General features: G+C 32.3%; 1 protein-coding gene and 1 non-coding gene across 2 annotated transcripts in view; both read left to right on the forward strand.

The window, feature by feature from the left end:
• LOC119637204 (LIM/homeobox protein Lhx1) overlaps positions 1–20,670 on the forward strand; it is a 135,774-nt gene that overhangs the window by 71,115 nt on the left and 43,989 nt on the right. The gene's annotated exons all lie outside the window — the stretch shown is intronic.
• Positions 18,137–18,208, forward strand: Trnam-cau. Its single transcript has one exon. It is a non-coding gene; the product is annotated as a tRNA-Met (tRNA).

The following is a 20,670-nucleotide window of genomic DNA, read 5'->3' on the forward strand; positions in this document are numbered from 1 at the left end:
GTATGTGATGCCTTTACTTTTAACATTTATTTCTAACACGTTTTATATTCTCTCCAATTAAAAATCTATCTTATATTATTATGACTCTTGTCTCGTTTAAAAAGATTATTTTCAATAACGGACGAAGAATTTCCATTTACAGGCCGCTTACTTCAACAAGTTAAACGATCTTTATATAAATATTTGTCTGTCCGACATTATGACTTACATATTCATTTCTCACCCAACCGAAAATATGATTTACAGTTATAGGCTAAGAAACAGGTCTGTTTGATGGCGTTTTTCTCACAAAAAAAAAATATATATATATATGTATATATATATATCTATTTGGCTCGAAACGTGATTGTTCGAAATTATCGTATACATTCGAGGTTGTTTTTGAATAAAGTTATCAAAATTGCTTTTAAAAGAGAAATTTATACGAAAACTTTATTTATAATCATAACAAGATTACAAAAAACTGAATAAAAGCAATAATGAAGGCGATCTCTCAAAACCGGCAATAAGCGCATTAACAGCATGTTAGTAAAATTTTTCATTTGTTCACACTGCGAAAATCTTTTGGATAATTTGATCAAAACGATCGAATAGCAAGCAATTGCTTGAAATTTGTGAATTTATGATTTAATTTTTAATGTCAAATTGAAGAAAGATCTGCTAACAAGTAGACCTATAATATCTAGAAAAAGATTGACACAGATTGATTGACATATTAAAACATTCTCATATTTATATTCTTTATCAATCTAACCTTAATTTAAGTATTGGATGAAAACAATTTCCTCAACGACCTAAACATACGATATAGGAATGCGTTCCGTTGGGACTTCTAACACGCTTTCACATTAAATAATAATTCACTTTAGGTGAAAACATGCTACAGAATCATTCAAAATGCTTAATAACTTTTCGGACAACCCAATCTTGCTAAATATTTCAGAAGACGCCTTCGATATTTAATATACAACGAGAAACATGCAAGGCAACAAAGATCCAGGCACGATTAAATTCGAACTACAAAGACGTAATATAAAATTCATTCATTATATATCAGATTTCTAACTTGGATCTTCTTATGTTGAGAAGCCAACGAAAATACATAAAATCCAATTTAATTCATTGCAAACATAATCGTAGGAGCATAAGTGTCTTGTCCCAAATGCTGTCCGTCCAAACATTTGATTTAGAGACCATTACGTATAAGAAATAAAAAGTTGTTTCATTATCTTAGCTTGAAAATCGGATTGGATCAACTCAGCCTGGGCAGCTGGGTGATCGATTGAATACATGAAGATAATTGATTGATTGCTCATATAATAGAAATATATATAAACAAATACCATGGGCCATGTGGCAAAATATTAATATAAAGTCAGATAAAATATATGTAAGGCTAAGAGAATTTTGAAAATTTTAGAAAGTTGTCTTGCGAACGTAGTCTCTAAGACCGCAAATGGAACTGTCGTTAATCGCTCTTGCCAAGAACACAATTCAGCCATGATGGAATGGTTCTATTTGACGTATTAAAGTTACTGAAGAACATGACCAAGTTAACGTAAACAGAATCGTTTTGATAACGATACGAATATTGAAAATTTAAAGTTTAGAGATAATAGGACCACAGTAACGGCCGTCTTTCTTTCTTATTTCATATTCTTAAATATTTACGAAATATATCTCATATGGGCAATGACTAAGTCAAAAATTTCAATCTCACAAGTTGATGAAATGTACATAAATGTCTCCTGAGTCAGAAACAAGCAAAGCTAACTTTTAAATATGAACTAACTTTTAATTTCGCTCTTATAAGAAACTTTCTGACTTTTATATATATAGTTTTTAAATATATCTATGTTGTATATAAATATGTGTGTATAAGTATGTCCGTTAAAATGAGAAAAAAAAATGGAGTTTTCTTATTAATATCCATAAAAGAATCTAGCAAAAGAACCGTTAAAAAAATAATGGCTTTTCTATAAATTCTCCTAGAATAGAAAATATCGCTATCATCTAAAAATGCATGAAAACAAATGTATGCACACACACACACACATATATATATATATATATATAGACTAACATAAACTTATATATAAAAATGAGCGAATATAACGAGAGCAATCCCCTCGAAAAGCCCTGTAGCATTAGTCAGGGTTAGTTGGAGCAGATATCTAAAAGCTCTTGTAAAGAAATGTAGAATTGGCTTAAATCGTATCAAATTATATAAAGAAAATAATCTGTAAAGGTAATGAAAAAAACAAACGGTATTCGAAAACCCTACAAATGCATTCAAAGGGATTCGCAATAAGTTCACTAATGCCATATATGAACGTTCGGATAATAAAAATTTTTGTTAAAAGTTGTTTTAATCGTCAAAACCTATAAGTGTTTGTAGTTTAATTATTATACACATTAATAATTAATTGGCTTTTAATATTTTTTCGATAATTTACTAACGATGGCCCGATTAATGGCCCGAAGATGATGAACGTGTCCTAAGTACGTATCATCATGATTTTCTGAATATTTAAAAAGCATATGATCAATATGCTGATAGAGATCTTGCATGCATAGCAAACCTAATAAGAAAGTTAATACACTTCACTGCTTATCAATGCGCTTATATAAGGGGGTAGCACAAAAAAAAAAAAAAAATGTACAAATAAAAATCAAACGTTAAAAATCCTTAGGAAAAAAAAAAAAAAAGAACTTCTGCTGAAGTCGTTTATCGCTATATGGCAGGAAATGAAATCCAAAAATGTCGACGTTAAGGTAAAAAGGTGGATGGGCAGGCGGTAGACCACAAACAAACGTACAAATAATTATATATATATATATATATATTTATATATTATACTTGAACGAGTCTCTGCATATACGTAAAGCCCATGGGGTTTATGGCCAAAATATAGGGAACTGGGTGGGGGAGAATATATTTTCGTTCACATTAGTGTATAAAGTAGCATCATATGGATACAAAAATACACATAATGTGTATATACAATACACAGGAAACAAATTATATACTCGAAGAGAAAGTATATATAAATGCATGCGTTATATATGTATACAATAACATAATAATAAGCTATATAAAAGGATCGAAATTTATTTCGAAATATATTATATAATGTATATAAAAAAATACTTGCAGCTATGATTTTTCTGGCGATTCGTAAAATGATTTTTGAATCGTCAGAAGGCGAGTTTTAGTTTAGTTGAGTTATGATGCAGTTTTTAATCGATAACGATGCGACTCTCAATTCGTTCCGTAGTGCTTTATAAAATTGCTATAACTCTAAAAGTGTAGTAATTTATGATTTAATCGATAAAAAAAAAATTCAAATTCAAATGTTACTGCGATGTAAGGGGAGAATGTCTCCGGAGGTTTAATACGATCACAAGTGATCAAAATTTAATTTCACTTCTATATCCGATTCTCCGAGAGGTGGATAGCCCGATACCTGAACTTCAAATTGATACCGGTGATGTCCGCCCCTATTCGCGTAATACAGCCGGAATAAATTGAGCAAAGAGATAGAGAGATAAGGATGCGGCCGGGCGTAGTTTAGTGGTTTTATGTCCAATCGGCAAGTGTTATGCCTTTACCGCCTGAGCACTCTCACTACGGCTCCAGCAAACAAAGCGGACTCTACCGCATTGAGATTTGAACCCGTGAACATAGACTTAGTAATCGCATTTCTTGCCTAATCGTCTACTCAGGCGATTAGCGCGACATATCTAACTTCTCCGTTTTTATATGAACCAGGAGCCATCGGATTGCAATGCAATTTTATAAATAACACATAAATAACCCCACGCCCACAATTTAGCCATACCTTCAGTTAGTATACATTCAATAAGGACTTATATTTGGCTCATTTCAGGTTCTTTACAAAAATCTTAACAGTAACCATAAGTCAATCTTCTTAGCGAATCAAGTATATATTATGTCATCAAATCTATTCTCTTCTGGCATGTTCGCGATTTCGTATAATTAAAATATAATTTCCATGATTTTTTTAAAGAATTAATAACTAGCGCTATGATTGGAAGCCAAGCTTTTTAATATTCTTATCAGATGTATAGTACAGTCCCTTAGCTTCGATACCTATGGGCCGTGGACGTTTCACATTCCGCAAGATATATGTATGTTTTCTTTATATTTTTCAATCTGACTGCTATACCCTAAGCCACATATGGTATATGGAGTATATTAAGTTCATCTAGATACATGCAACATCGCAAAAAGTGATTCGGAATCGATCTAAGCTTTTCTTCACCGTCTACCCGTCTGGCATGTTTGTTATATGAAATATTTTCCCATCATAAATCGAAACTATTTTTCCATTTTTTTTTTTTTTTTTTTGGACGACAGTTGTTTTTTCTTGACAAAAAAACGAACCACTAACGGATTAAATAACTTTTTGTTTCTGCTACGCAAAATACTGATCTGGTTGGATGATCATTCGTCGATCGAAATAAATGGTGATTAAAGCACCCGCTAAATAATAAACTTTTAATCAAGTGGTTTACTACATGCGCTTTTTTTTTTCGCGTGGAGGATCTCTTCAATGCATATTCTTACGTATTATCGTAAATTCTCTTCAGAATCTCCCTGCAATAAACTGCAGTTTATTGTTTTTCGCTATGAACAGCGCTTAGATCATATTTCAATAAATGCAAGGCATCAGCTTCCAAAAAATGACTATTTAGCCGGTTTAGCTACGTGTTGAATGGCTATAAACAGTTGAGGTTAAATCGAATCTTTTTCCGCCTACGAATATGAAAAGTTTTATCCAAAAATTCTCGCACGTTGGAATGACGTTCTATGCAGCGAAAAACGTTGCTCATAAGCTCTCAAACGTAATTATCGTGTTTTTTTTTTTTTTTTTTGTTTCTGTAAACATCTTTTCACGTCTGAAGATTATTCGTTTATCAACACTCGCAGTTTGCGTTACCATTTTAACGGTTTGAGGAAGGGATTGTCATATACCACTCCAAGAAATTCTTTATTTTCAAACTTTCTCAACTAACGCGAAGAAGACTTTTTTCATAGACGTTAGATCTTGTCTTGGGCTGTCCTATATCCAAGACATATCCAAGAAGTTGCTATCGAAGAAGCATCTTGTCCTTAATCACTGTTTCGTGCTTAGTGACAGCGAAGTAAAACTTTCCGTGAACATTAATCGCTCTAATGGCTTGCATCCTTTTGTGAATTCGTTGAAATTGTGTGAAACATAGGGAAAATGCTTAAAATGCGTAAAACGAAATATACTAAAGTATATAGCAATAGATCTCATAGTCCGCCGAAGTGAAGGTTCTTTTCGCCAATTTTCGCATGAACTGAGGATCGACATTATTTTACGCTCTTCTCTCCATTTTTGAACCCATTCGTCTGACCATTATAGCTATACATTTGCAAAACAACAAAGAAAACAAGCAACGAGAATTACATTTTTGCAAATTTACTTACTTTAATAATAAGGTTGTAATCAATATTTCTCTTATCATATTTTATTTTTAAGTATTTAAGCAAACCCCGAGTCCTCTGCCTTCGTTTGTGACCAGGAGATGAGAATATAACAATAATCTTATTTCGCTAAGTATTTTTTGTAAGCTTTAGATTTTTCTTTTTGCACACAATTCTTCCTTTTTCTCATTTCGCTATTAATAATGATAACGACGACGAAGATGACGATGATGATGATGATGATGATGATGATAATGATGATGATGATAATGATGATGATGATGATGATGATGATGGCGATAGTGATGGTGATGGTGATGGTGATGGTGCTGGTGATGGTGATGGTGGCGGTTGGATAGATGCGATTTCTTTTATCTCAGCATGAGATCTCTGTCATTGGTTGTTGGATGTTGTCTTGCAATAACGGAATATGACACATATACAACGTCACCCATAGGCAACAATTTGTATGAACTTTTACAAACTCCATGTTTAAAAGACTGCCTGCGTACGTTTCTATTCGGGTTTGTGTTTTTGTGTTTATACCTATTTAAGGGTGTGCATGTAAACATGTAAACATGTACATATCTATAAATGTTTATATATTCGCAATATGCCCTACAGCATTATACCGTTTAGTTTATATCGAAACATTTTTTTCATATTTATGCATATTTTTGTAAACATTCCTTACCAACTAGATAGACTCATACAACGTTACATACTTTGTACGCTTTATAAAGTTGAAAAAAAAAAAAAAAAAAAATGTAGTAAATATTTCCAAGAAAAGATTGCATTTAAATAGATCTTCCGAAAATGGAGTCATCTTAAGAAAAATGTTATGATAAAAGCTTGTTTACCTTATTTTTTGAGTTTTGAGTTTAAAACAACAAAACAATCGCTTTTCAAAAGACTCCGAATAGAAGCGCATGGCCACAAAACTTCCTATAGGATTTATTTACAGAGATGCTATATAATTTGTTTATTTTTTTTTTATTTTATCTTTTATTTTTTTTGGTCGGGGGGGGGGGAGAAGGAGAACGGTGTCGTCAAATTCAAAGTGGTTGCATAAGACATGCGTACCACAGGTGGCATTGGGTTTATTCGGCGGTTTTCGACATAACAACATGAAAGATAAGTGCCAGTTGACGGCCCAAAAAAGAATTGTGTGACGGAATTCCTCGCTAACAAAATTCCTGATAAGAACCACAAGGTTTGGAAAATAAAGTCATACAAAGAATACTACGATGATATTTTGCTCGCTTCCAATTCTATATTATAAGGATTAAGTCTCTAGCGTCTCTAAGCGTTAATAAAATTGTTTAATTGGGTCGCCTCGTATCAATTCGATCAAGTTACGTGTATTACTCCTGGCAGTTATTAACTGCATATATCGATATTCGAAAGATGTTTGGATGCATAGGGTCGGATCGCTCCAATAATAATATGTGCGTGAACGAAATTATTTCAAGTGCCTGTGGATGTGCGAATAAGGATAAGTATCACATCTGGGATCTAGAAAACCCAGGAGAAATAATTGAACAACCCTTTCAACAGCAATGAATGGCAATTTGCTGTCGCCTTTCCACGGGCAGTGTAATTAATCTATACATTTTCGAAAATTCTACTTATTTGACTGCTACAACGAATGGATGAAGCATTATTGAACGATCATGACTGATGATCTTTTTTAATATGATCGATCAATCACTTAGGGGATGTGCCTACGTATTCAGGTAACGCGGTGACCTTCAGAAAGAAGAGAGGAAAGAGAATGAAATAGGAAAACGGTGACGGCAGCCTAGTGGATGTGTGACCAATCGGTAAGTGTGATGCCGTTACCGACTGAGCGTTCACAATAGTTGCGACCAAAAAAAAAAAAAAACTGTATCGCATTTAAAATTTAAACCCGCGAACTCTGACTTGGTCGTCACTCTTCCTAACTATTCGGCTACGCTTGGCCGGGAATAAATGCCGTGGACTCGGCCTCAACGTTTATTTTCAATATCATATGCTAATCAGATACATTGGAAAGCAGACGAATGTACGACGACAGTCTATGTTATGATATATCATAGTTACGCTTACGTTTATATTGCAACATATGAAATATTGTTTAGCGATTTGTCATAGGAATATACATACTTATGCGATCATATTTATTTTATTCTATAATTTCCAAATAAGCGATCATTGAAAGGTTCCATCTTAGCCGCTAGTATTTTTTTTTTTTTTTTCTTGTTCCATAACAATGCGTTGGTTTTCTCTCTAAGCATCATTCGTTTACATTTCATTTTAATAGTTTCGCATAACATTTACCCCTTTAACGGGCTCAAGCAGTATTACTTGTCAGCAATTGTTCAAAGTTTTGGCTCAAGAGGTTTCGTGCTTTCTTTATGTTCTAGGTTACTAAAGTTTATGAGTACGTTTGGTTGGGGAAAAGGGAGCATTTTTAAAGATACATATATACATTAATAAATAAATATGTATGCATATATATGTACGTACATTTAGACTCATGTATATGTTTTTAGACCCACCATCTACAACATCTATATTATCTATGTATATATATATATATATATATGTATACCCCCAAGCCAGCAAGGAATATATATATATACATAATATATATATATATGTATATATACAACAATGCCTTCGTATTGTTGTTTGCGAAATATTAAAGGATTGCTTTTTTTCCATTTCTGGTGCTCAAAAACAATGATAGTGTATATGCTATGTGCGCACATTTTTGTTTATTGTGATTACTTCTGTTATTATTATTGTATATGTTGACTGCTTTATATCTTCAGTTTATAAACATAATAAATAAATGTATGTATGTATGTTGTAATATATAAAATCGAAAAGAGAAGCCGCAACAATATACAAAAATGTAGTTTTTATATTTTTTTTTTTTTTTCATTTGATTTTACTTTTGGTGCTTCATTTGTTACGACCACACTGAGATTCACGACCGCACATACGACTACATATTTTATACACAAAATATCTATGTACGTAGATATATAGATACTAACCTATACATAAACATTTACGTCGAATGGAAAAATAAATATTTTCAAAAATTATTTATGTACATATTTTCATTTATACTGCTGTTGTTTTATGTTATTGTAGTTTTTATTATTATTATTTTTTTTATAATTATATATTATACAAAAAAAAATCCCTGTATTGGAAGTCGTAAGCGTATGAACATTCCTAGCGTTATCCTTTTTGTTTTGATTTTTTTTTTTTTTTTTGCGTTTTAAGTATAAATATTGACTTACTTTCTCATGTGATTTGCGAACAAACAAAACCTAGGCACAATATTATAAAGCTTTGTCTGCTCGCATTTCTGTTGCCCTCAAAATTGGAAAAATCAAGCTAAAACTCCAAAGTACCAATTGATCCCCGTGAACTTGGCCTAATTATTGATCAGCTGAAATTTTAAAACTGGGAGATAATGAAAGTTGATCTAAGCAAAGCGCAGGCAATACCATCAAGAACCTATGATTACAAGTTTTCTCAAACGTCACCGATGCTCCTGACCCATCAGCATTAGACGCGATCGACTCTGAATTGATGTCTGTGCCTCCATCCGACTAGAGCCCGTCACGAGTTGTTCATCGCAATTTTTGTAATATATATTAATGAAATATTGTGCGACAACCACAAGCGCTATTAATCGGATCGAACCAAATTGAATGGACGTAAGATAATTTAATAGAGATAATGCAATTGCTTGAACCCATTTCCATATAAGCGTTTTAACAATAACTAAGCCCCTGTACACAAAGAATTCTTTTTGATATTCAATTACACAAGTGAATCGAAAATCGTGACTTAACATATGTACTTAGTGTTCCGAAATTGGACCATATTGACCTATTTTTTTTTTTTTTTTTGGGTTGCTATCATATCATAAAACTTTTTTTAAAAGCTATTTTTAAATTTTTAATTTAAAATTGTGGTAGATGAAGTTGTGTAGGGTATTTAAATATTGACCTCGTCCGATTATAACGGTGGAATTTATTCACTTTTTGACCTAAAAAACCAGCATTCGCATTGGTCAGATCAGATTATGGACATCCAACTGATATAATTATTCCGAAGCGAATAAAAGTCGGTCAATAGTTTTATTTTAAACGATTAGAAGTTAAAAGCAAGCAAGCAAGTAGGCCGATATTGTGCAGGCATGACTAATAGCAAGTAAGAAAATCATACCGATAACCTTTACCCTGAAAAAGACTAAAAAAGAGGAAAAGCACGAAATTTTCCGCTATGGTATTGGGTGGGCCAGGTCAATCGTGTCTGTTTTTTGTACAAGAAGCTATAACATCGTCCTTGTAATATGCGTTCAAATTTTTGTACATTTAGCTGCTACAGTTTACGAGTAGTCAGCAGAAAACCAATTTTTAATTTTTTTCCGAAAATGGGCGATTAGCCAGAAGCCCACAGTGGACGGCAAGTTGAACTCAACTCTGTTTTTCTTTAGAAGGCTGAAATTTTTCTACATTTACTTTGCTAAAATCAAATAAATGTAAATTTCATAACATCGCAACATTTTAGACTTATGGCCACACATGGAAAAGCTTTATCAAGCACCGTTAGCCGTGACAATGCATTCAATGCATATGCTATCCTTCGCGCTGCACTCATCAAACATTACTCATTTTAATTGACACTGGTTTCAATCGATGGTCTTGAACTTGTCTGGGCAATGCTTCGCTTATTATGCCAATATCCAAAAAAATTGATTTTTTCATGCACGATCCCCTTTAAACAATATAGAGGCGAACAGTGCTACCAATTTTTTTGAAATAAATGCTTTTTCTATCATAAAAAAAAAAAGAAAAACACATAAGGTTTCATATTTACCCCCAATACTATAAAGTTGATCGGATATTTTTATTAGGAAATTCTCTTACTCAAGCTTAAAATTGCATTTTTGTTCATTTTCGTTAAAAAAAAAAAAAAAAAAAAAAAAATTACGTCAAAATAAAAAGCTGAATTTACTTTCTGGCCTTCCTATTATTTCAAAACAATATTCAAATTTTCATCAATTTGTAAGAATCCAAGAAAAATTAAAATTTTTGTTTATTTTAAAGTCAAAGCAATATAATCATCATAAACAAGAAAAACTTAAGCAAATTTCTTAACGAAAGAAAAAAAAACACAACAAAAATTTTTATGTTCATGTTCTATAATTGTCGTAAAAATGTAAAGAGATTTGTAAACATAAACATTCTCTTCTATATATATATATATATATGTGTGTGTGTGTGTAAGGTACTAACTAACTAACTAAATACATGTATAGATAAGTTTTGCAAGCACATATAAGCTTATCTGATATTGTTTAACTTTACCGATGAAGAAGAATACAATAATAAATACGATTTTTATAACTTACCTAAGGAGAAGTTACTCTTACGAACGTAAGACTATTTTGATGAAGAATTCGGGAATTTTAATATTTTATAACTTAAGTCGGTAACTACACTTATGTGTAAAGTGCCAATTTAATGATAAATTCCAGCTTTGAATTTTTTTTTTGTTCTCTTCATTTTAAGGTAATAAAATGAAATTTTATACAAATGTTTAAGAATTTGTTACCTTAATACGCATCTATCTCCCGTATCCGAAGCGCATGCGAGACAGATCCATATGTATTAACATTGATGTTGCTTTTCGTTTTGATTTACTTGACAGAAATAAAATCACTTTTATGCAATTTTAACTGCAGCACAACAAACTAATAGACGATATGTTAATGGATTTGATAAGAGTTTCCGTTTCTCTTAACCTCACCTACTAACTGTTATTAAGATGTAGGCCTAACCCGCTATTAAATAGTAGGTGTACATGTATTTATAGATTTTTTCAAGTGAACGCCCATTAAAGAAATAGGTTTTTCAGTATCATATTGCAATGCAGTAGTTTAACTAAACCGCATTTTTTTTTTTTTTTTTTTTTTTTCAGTTTATTATAATAGATTTCATTTAAGTTTAATTTTTTGTTAAAAAGCGATTACTTTTATTGCGTCCCACAAATTAAAGCTGTTTATATATTTTCGCTGGAAATCCCCACAACTTTGAAAGAAAACAAAAAAAAGAAAAAAAAAATCAAATAAACTGAAATTATTTTTCCATATATAGGTTTATACATACATAAGTACTACGCGTTCATAGAAATGTAGATAAAACTCTACTTTATCCGCCGCAATTGTTTTCTTTTTTTTCTCTCTGTTTTTTAGGTAGTATTGTAATACTAAAATAATGGAAAAAGGGAGAAAACAAGCGATAAAATTACATTCGATTTAAGCCGAATTTTAAATACTTATCAATATAGTTTCTAGCGTGAAAGAAAATAAATAAATAAATCGAAGGCCGCGTTTACTTGCAACATTTGTTTTCGAATAAGACGACCTACCACGTACGAACCCCACTTTTCTAACCCTCTCGTTTGGTGGTTCATCGTCTCAAAACCGCTCGTTGAAAGCATGTCGTCAAAAGCAGCTAATCAACTTATTAGAAAGAGATTGTCATCACTGTTTACTGTCGCGGGTACAACCGTAAACGCATTCTTCATTTCATTCCTTAAAATTTACTTTCTAATTGACATGATGTCATTGCAATTTGTATGAATGTGTTTCGATCTAGATTTTTGGCTTACAAGGTGTTCAAATCTTCGATAGCCAAGATAGCGAAAGATTTCGCGACCGATCTTTGTGAAAAAATTTCATAATTTGCAAATTTTGCTCAAGCGTCGTATAATATATATTTTGACGAAAGAAACTTGAATAAGTGAACTCTTCTCTCACTACTTTTGTTTTTTATATCATCGCGAAATCTCATTCATTCTCGCCGTGATCTTTATAAGATCTTTTAATCTGTCTGCCTGTACGGTTACCTTTGCTAAATGATCTTGAAGATGCAAAAATGCCTTACATACCGTTAGTTTAGATCACCATAATCGAGTCATCGAAAACGGCTATAGCTGCCAGTTCCATCCGGTCCCATCGCTTGCTTAAGAATTGGTTTAGTCGGTCAAAATAATTTAAACCTAAATTTACAGTTATTCAATTTAAGATGAGGTAATACGGGTTATATGCTATCTGCTATCTGTTATCTGCTCTCAATAATGGATATTTTTTTTCTAAGCTACAGTCAGTTGCGGAAATATTGTACATACTGTACGTACTGTACGTTATAAGCTTGTTCACGCGATATTTCCAAGTAATGCAATTACTATTTTTAAATATTTATTTATAATCTATACGAAAATTTTATTTAAAAAATTTTTCCCATTTATCTCTCTTTAACTTTAATAAATGTTTCCGTATCTTTGTTTTAAATTTTTTTAGTATCAATTTTTGTTCTTAAGTTATGATTGTATTATTTAAAAAAGCGTTGCATGAGAATTTAAGGCCGTTTCGTTTTAGGATGCCAAGCTGATTGCATATTTTCCTCATAGGGATGATTTATAGGCATAATGTTACGCATCAGAAAACAAATTTGATATACTTTCCGTCTATAAATGGGTAACACAAAAATAAGTCAAGTGTATATGTGAATGTTTTTATATTATTATTATTATTATTATTATTATTATTATTTTTTTTTTTTTTTTTTTTTTTTTTTTTAATAGCAAAATTTTATTAGTTTACCGCATTTTACTTAATTTTTTTAACATTATTTTACTACACGTTTAATAGATGTTCCAGTTGTTATCGAAATCTAAAACCAACATTGTGTAAAAGCAAAACATAAAAAAATAAAAATAAAAATAAATATACGGAACACACACCAAATACACGAGAAAGCATATATGTTATGTGTATCCCTCAGTTAGGCCTGAATGGGTTTCAAAATTTATTGGCTTTGTTTCGTGGCCATTAAACGCTTGAAAGACTTAAGAGAGAGAGACTATTAAAATAAAAGTTTTCGAGAATGCTTTGTTAAACGGTTAAAAGCAGTTAATGTTGAAAAGATTTGGTCCAGGAATGAAGCAATAAAAATATTTGTTAAGAAATCACACCGCAACCTAATGCAGGTGTAGGTGAATAACGTTTTTCTCTTTTCATTTTCCTTTTCCTTTTGGTTTGGTTTTTGGTATGTAATGTAGCACATGATCAAGCAAAACGTTGAACATTGAACGCATGCAAATGTAGTTAACAGATTTAACAGTCTCTTACTTAACGAACCAAACGAATACGTTATAGCTTCGGTTAGCAAGCAAATCGTTAATCGAAATGAGCACTGGAATGAATAAATGCATGATCGATTCTTGAACAAACACACATACATAGTTTAATGGGCAAAAGCCGACGAAATAAACTTGACTACATTTAACTTTCAGTTAGCAAATCCTTAACCAAAAATGTACTGATGCTAATCGTTATTATTAACTGTATGTATATATGCATATATATATATATATATATTTTTTTTTTTCTTTGCCTTTTTTTGTTTCGATTTTACGAAGCGAAGACAAACGCAAACAGATGTCGTCTATATTTGATCCGTTTAACGCGACCATGCTACCAATAACAGGATATGAATTGATTGCGGTAAAGTGATTTTACCGGCAAAAAATGCTAATAAGTCTTAGCAAAATTTTTGATCTTTTAATCCTAGCTTCTATTGTTGGTTGCCCTTTGTAAAACCAATTTCCTAATCTTATACATTGTTCGATAGATTTGTAGATCATGTCAACTTACATATTCACATTCGTACTTTTCTTGTACTTGTTTGCATACACATTTACTCTTTGTTTTCCTTCATAATCCCCTTCTCTCTCTCTCTTTCCCCCTATTCTATTTCTATTCGTCTACTACGCTATAGGATGCAAGTGACATTTTCAACGAGATACAGATGACGAATTACTGAGTGATCTCGCATCTCGAAAAAATAGACCTTTCGTTGACTTTATTTATACATAACATGTAGCGTTCGAGAATTGACAATAATAGAAGCATTACCATAAAAGATCATTCCCCATATTCACCATATATATATATATATATATATATACGCTTACGAACATGCACATGCATTCAAACACATACACGTGTAAATATAATAGAATTTGTCGTTGTGTCTTTAAGCCGGGTTTTCTAATCGTTGTATAATAAGATTTATTCATATGATGAATACGTTTAAATGTACTCATATAGAAGACAGTATCTCAGTACAGAAATGCATCTCTATAGACATATATCTGGGTGCGTACGTATACGTACTTTTATCGTTTAGTGCATGACCTACCCACGCGTTAATTGTAAAACGAAAAAAAACCAAAATAAGAAAATTATATTCGGTCGTCACCGCTTCTATTATAACCTTCACCGTTATCGTAAAAAAGACAGAAAAAGTTAAAGAACTAAATTTTCATCTTCTATAAATTCGGTTGTGAATTTGTTGATAATATGTTCGCTTTCGCTAACGGGAAAAATGTTTGCCACATACACTACACAATTGAGCAGACGGACAGATGGACAGACAAATAGTCGGGCACGTTTAAGTGCGTTCCAAATTTGAAACTGGCCAAAAATTTATACACTTTATGGGGTTTTTGAAGCCTCTTGGTGCGCCTTATAAAGGTATTGGAAAAAAATAATAAAATTTTGACACGTTATACACACACACTGCGAAGGCATGGTCAATTTGTTTCTCATTTGTATAGGTACTATAGCATCGCCCATAGAATATGCACTCAAATTTTTGTACGTTTTTCTGCTATAGCTTATAAGTCAAGGCTAAAAAAAGCAATTTTTTATACCTTTTGAGAAAGAAAGGTGTTCTCAGTTTTCAGCGTACAAAAATTGGCAATGTTTCTGCCAAATTTGAAGCGGACAGCTTCATTTTTGCGGCCAAGGGAATGTTTACAACAGACAATACACGGGCGGGCAGACAAACGGATGGATAGACGGAAGTGCTTAAATCGATTTCGAATCTGATGCTGATCAGGAACATATATACTTTTTGGGGTCGCCGAAGTTTTCTTGTGGGCGTTGCAAATTTTTTGACAAAATGAATATACCTCTCATTCTTAGGTGATGGGTACAAAGTAAGCAAAAAGTATGTTTAGGTATTTCAAAACATTGCTTACGAAACAACCAACAGAACTGCATCTGCTTAAGATGGAATTATGAAAGATAGAGAAAATAACAAAATAAAAATAAAAAAACTGTAGACGGTAGTTGTCTTTTCCTTATACGAGACAAACACTTGGTCACATCGCTCGTGGACTTATCGTTGCCAATCGACTTAAAATTTGTCACTATAGTATACTGTTACTATAGTATACTTACTGTTACAGTTACCGTAAGAAAACTCTTCGTAACACTCTCTATAAATTTCAATACTACCGTAGACAAAAAGGAACTGGACTGTTTTTTTTTTTTTTTTTTTTTAAATACCCGCGCTATAATATCGATGTGTATAAACTGCGATTTATGCTTACGCCACGAAAACAGCTTAAATATCTAGTGAATATCGTGCCAACGGTGAGTTGCTGACAATAAGATTATTGTTTAAAAAAAAAAAAAAAAAAAAAAAACGTTCTATCACTAACCCAAAACGCACATGTCTCACAATTTATGTCAGGTGGTCACAACAGTCTTACCAATCTAAAAACTAAACGTACACACATCGGCATTATACCGCGAATAATTTAAAGAACACAGTGTCGTTCTGTTTTATTCAATAAAGCAATTATAGGATTTTGTATTATATTTGGCATTAAATATGAGATTGAACTGATTGTTCAGTAAGTTTTGTACGGTATTACCAGCTTTTTGTTTTTTCGCTAAGTAAGTCGGTAACTTTTGTGATTAAGCATATGATCGACTTAAGTCTCGGAACCAACTAGCTGCTAGCTAAAATCAAACCAGGCTGCTTGAATATACAGTGGACTGATTAGCAAATTATCTTATTGGAGTTACGCAACCCAAAGTTATTATATATGATTTGAAAATTTTGTAACTAATGGGTAGGTAGTAGGGTTCGTGTTCAATATATCTGAACGAAATTATTAGTTAGTCAAGTTAGTCAGTCCAGCTGACCGTTTGTCATTCTTTATGGCGATTTTCAAAGCCATTAGGCTTGAAATGTAAAGTTAATCAATTAGTGATTACATATTTAGTATTGTATTGATTTTACAATCCCTTTCAAAAATTCCCTTTAAAAGTTTAAAAGATGCATCGCATCGATTCGATCTGTAGTAGATGTCGATTTGATATATCATATGGGGATTTCGGACAGCCGTTTAAAAATATAAAGAGGCAAATAATTTCTATCAGAGCATATATATATATATATTCAGAATGCTGCTAAGTTGAAGTCGTTAGTCGTTAATAGGCAACTAACTGAGGTCTCAGATCCGCGGTCTAGTTTAAACATGGATGTTAAAATTCGCCATAAAAGCTGAAAATAAGCTTATTCAGCCTATAGCGGATATTGGCTCAACCCTCTCAATGATCAAAGAGATAAAGCATATTGATGGTAGCATACGTGCGAAATACCATACATTTAAAATTCGCCCCCAATCCTATAGGGCTGCTTTCTTCTCCACAGAAAATAGAAAATGATGATTTTACATTTTGTATGTATAATTGCTTAAGCTATTTGAAGCTTTGTCTTTTTAGATCATAAACTATTGAAATAGATTCGTTGCATAGCTGAAAGAACCAGAAGAAATTTCTTCTTTTTTTGCTTGGCTAGCAATGAAACCGTATTATTGAAACGATTGGGAATGGCATTCTCAGTTAACCCATATGGTAGCCGTTTCCCCTCCTTTTGGGTTTTGCCCGCCGAATGTGAACGTCTAAAATGAGTTGATTTGTCAACTGCTAAGGTGTCCGAATGTTTTTTGCGAGTTTGAGCTGGTTTTTTCATCAAACACGACTTGCAATTTATTTTCTTCGAATTGCTTTGGTTCTTCAGACCGTTCTTTGACATTGACATAAAAATTATCACTTTTAAGCCGTTGAAATCAGAACCGACAATCGGGATATGTTGGATTAGTACCATCATAAGCTTCTTCTGAACATATTTGGTGGGCTGCGGCGGCATATTTCTTCAAATCAAATAACAAAAGTAATGAATGTCGAAAATACAATTTTGTGCGCTGCATGCGATTAGCGTCGGCATACGCTGAATATCGCAAGAATGTTAAATGGAAAACTGGTATTTCCCTATTCTAGGCCAAAATTTTTTCAAGCATCTAATACAAAAAAGCCCTTTCTTCACTTTTTCTTTTTGAAAATTTATGAACCACACAAAAATCAATATTTCTTAAAAGTCTTGCGCAATTATGAGATTAAATGATTTTCTTTTCTTTGTTTTTTTTTTTTTAATTTAAGCATGGTCCCGCTACACTGCATACCGCAAAGAACCTTGAATTGAAGATGTCTTCCGAGAAGGGCTAAGATGTTAACATTTTTTAATATTATTCCAAAACAAATTTCTTTTCTTGAATATATAATTATACGCCGTATAATTACCCCGAATATGATTATTCTGCTACTTTTACTTTCATCCAAAGAAATTGATGAGATTAATTGTCCTTCTAAAGCTAGAAAATTCATTAAACCTGTGTACAGTGATTTTCGCATCAGTTAAAGGCTTTAATACCCGTTGTCTATCAAGCAGAGTGGCGCAGTGGAAGCGTGCTGGGCCCATAACCCAGAGGTCCGAGGATCGAAACCTTGTTCTGCTATTTTTATGGACTTTTTTTTTTTTGTTTTTTTTATATATCGTTTTCTTAAGTTATGCCATTGAAAGTATTTGCATAAAACTCATGTATAAATTATGTAAAGGGTTTGCCAATCATACAAAAATCGATGTTTCCAAAAACTCCTCCTCTTTAGACGTGGGAATGTACCTTAAATGATTTTCTGTTCTTTTTTTTCTCATTAATTCAAATTTTGACCAACACGCATGCCTCAGAGATGCTTAAATTGAGAACAGTGGCTCGCGATTTGTGCTTTTTAATGTTTTTTAAAAGTAATTTTTTTTATTCATGCTTAGAGATGCGCCTAATGATCTCGTTGAATAGGGTTACCCGGATCTTTCTTTGAATTCCTAACGTATTTGTCGAAAAGCCCCATTTTTTTACGCTATTGCATTACTGTGGTGTCACCGCTTAAACTATATATACATATGTATATATCGTTAAGTTTCGTCCATTATGACGTACGTTTAAGCATTTGATAAATATGCGCAATTTTAATCATATGAAAACTATCTTATATGGAATGGAGTTGCTTGCCAGCAAGCATGTCAGTGTAAAGTAAAATTTCGAAAGTTGTGACCTATAAGCGGGAGTCAAAAAGATCTGGATATGCATTAGCTAGAAAGATGGATTACCAACTTAAAATTTATTCGGAAAAAAAAATTAAATCAATTGACATAATGAAAGACGGGTCTACGTGAAGTCGTTCTAGGTGTTAAATGCATCCATGCAAACTTAAATACCCTCAATAGTCCACACACGTAACCACATTTGCCTGTAAGCCAAACTAAATGATATCGCATCATATGATAGATGGATAGATTAGTTGTTCCCTTGAATAATCGCTTGATAAATATTAGTATCACACCATACCATAATAGCGTAGCCCAGCAGCGTAGCGTAAAGTAAAAAATAATACTCTTCTTTATTTACGAATGGGTAAGTTATATATATATATATATATATATATATATATATAGGCTCATTTTCTAATGGTTGGTTTTTATGCTTTTATTGAAATCGTGGAAAGTATGAAAATGTGTGTAAGTATAAGAAAACAGACCTATCGTCATTAAAGTCTTATTGCCTGCTCGCAGTTTTAACAATTATCATAAAACTTATTCTCGTGTTCGCCTCTACACTAACGCCGATAAATACTACGTTCAATAATGAAGGGGAATATAATCATTATACCTATACTTACGCCTCGACAGTTAATGTGAACATGATTTTTTTCTTTTTGTTGAGTTGGTACAATTATAACTAATAAGGCGTTTTTGCACGAAAGACTTCCAAAAGCAGAGAAGGAAAAAGTACTTGAGTATATGCATACCTTAGAACAGGAGCTCGAAAAGTGAAATGATTTTTTTACCTATCGCGTCTTTCCTCTAAGACTTTATCTACGCCAAATTTTAGGGAAAACAAAATGATGAAGATTTGTGATTATCTTTAGGCAACGTCAATTGATTTCCCTTTAAAAAGCTCTAAGAACTGATTTAATGAAATTTGTAAAATTTCCAACTTATTTATTTAGAAATTTGATTTGCTCCTTCTTCGAGAGACTGTTTGAAAGTGTGATACGCAATAACATGCTTTAATCTTTGTATGCACCCAACAAATATACATTTACGGTGAATAACATATTTGTCTGCGTGCTTTTATACATACATAATAGTGAAGACTAAACACTCATTTACCGAAAACTGTCAGTGGCTTCCGCCAAACGTGTTGTGGATACCATGACAAAACATATATATAACATACATTATATAGATGAGCGCATATATATATATATATATATATATATATATAGATAGGTACATACGTATAAATGTGCAATATAAATGACATTACCACATGTTGGGTTCCCAACCGTGTCTATATCTATCACTGTGCATTTCACATTTCTTTCAAGTTCATGTCACACACACATTACACATACGTACGTCGTATAGTTTATTTGTATATATATATGGATTATACGTAAGCATGGGGTTACATGCAAGTCTTTCAAATCGGCATTCGCGTGTTAATCTTCGCTTTAATAAAGTGTGGACAACACACAAGAACATTAAACGCACAGATGCTCTTTTATACCGCACAAGTACACAAGTTACCTAGTGTAGCTATTGACTATACATATATATACATAATATTATGGTAATATGCATCCGCGGCCACATAAATAGCACACTTCACCTTGCGAATAAACACATAGATTCATATATATGACGATAATTATAAAAAAAGTAGAGAGAATATAAAAAAAAACTTACTTTCGACTATATAAAAATAATAAAACATGTTTGAGTAGCTAAAGCAAAATAATCTCCAAGGTGTAAAAATTCCTTAGGCGTGAGGCAACTTCTATTAGTGCCCTCCTAAAAGAACGATAATGATTCTTAACTTGTATAAGTAAGAAAAAAAAAGTGCGTCTGCAATATTTA

Source organism: Glossina fuscipes, unplaced genomic scaffold (genome assembly GCF_014805625.2).
Source record: "Glossina fuscipes isolate IAEA_lab_2018 unplaced genomic scaffold, Yale_Gfus_2 43, whole genome shotgun sequence".
Classification (NCBI taxonomy): Eukaryota; Metazoa; Arthropoda; class Insecta; order Diptera; family Glossinidae; genus Glossina; species Glossina fuscipes.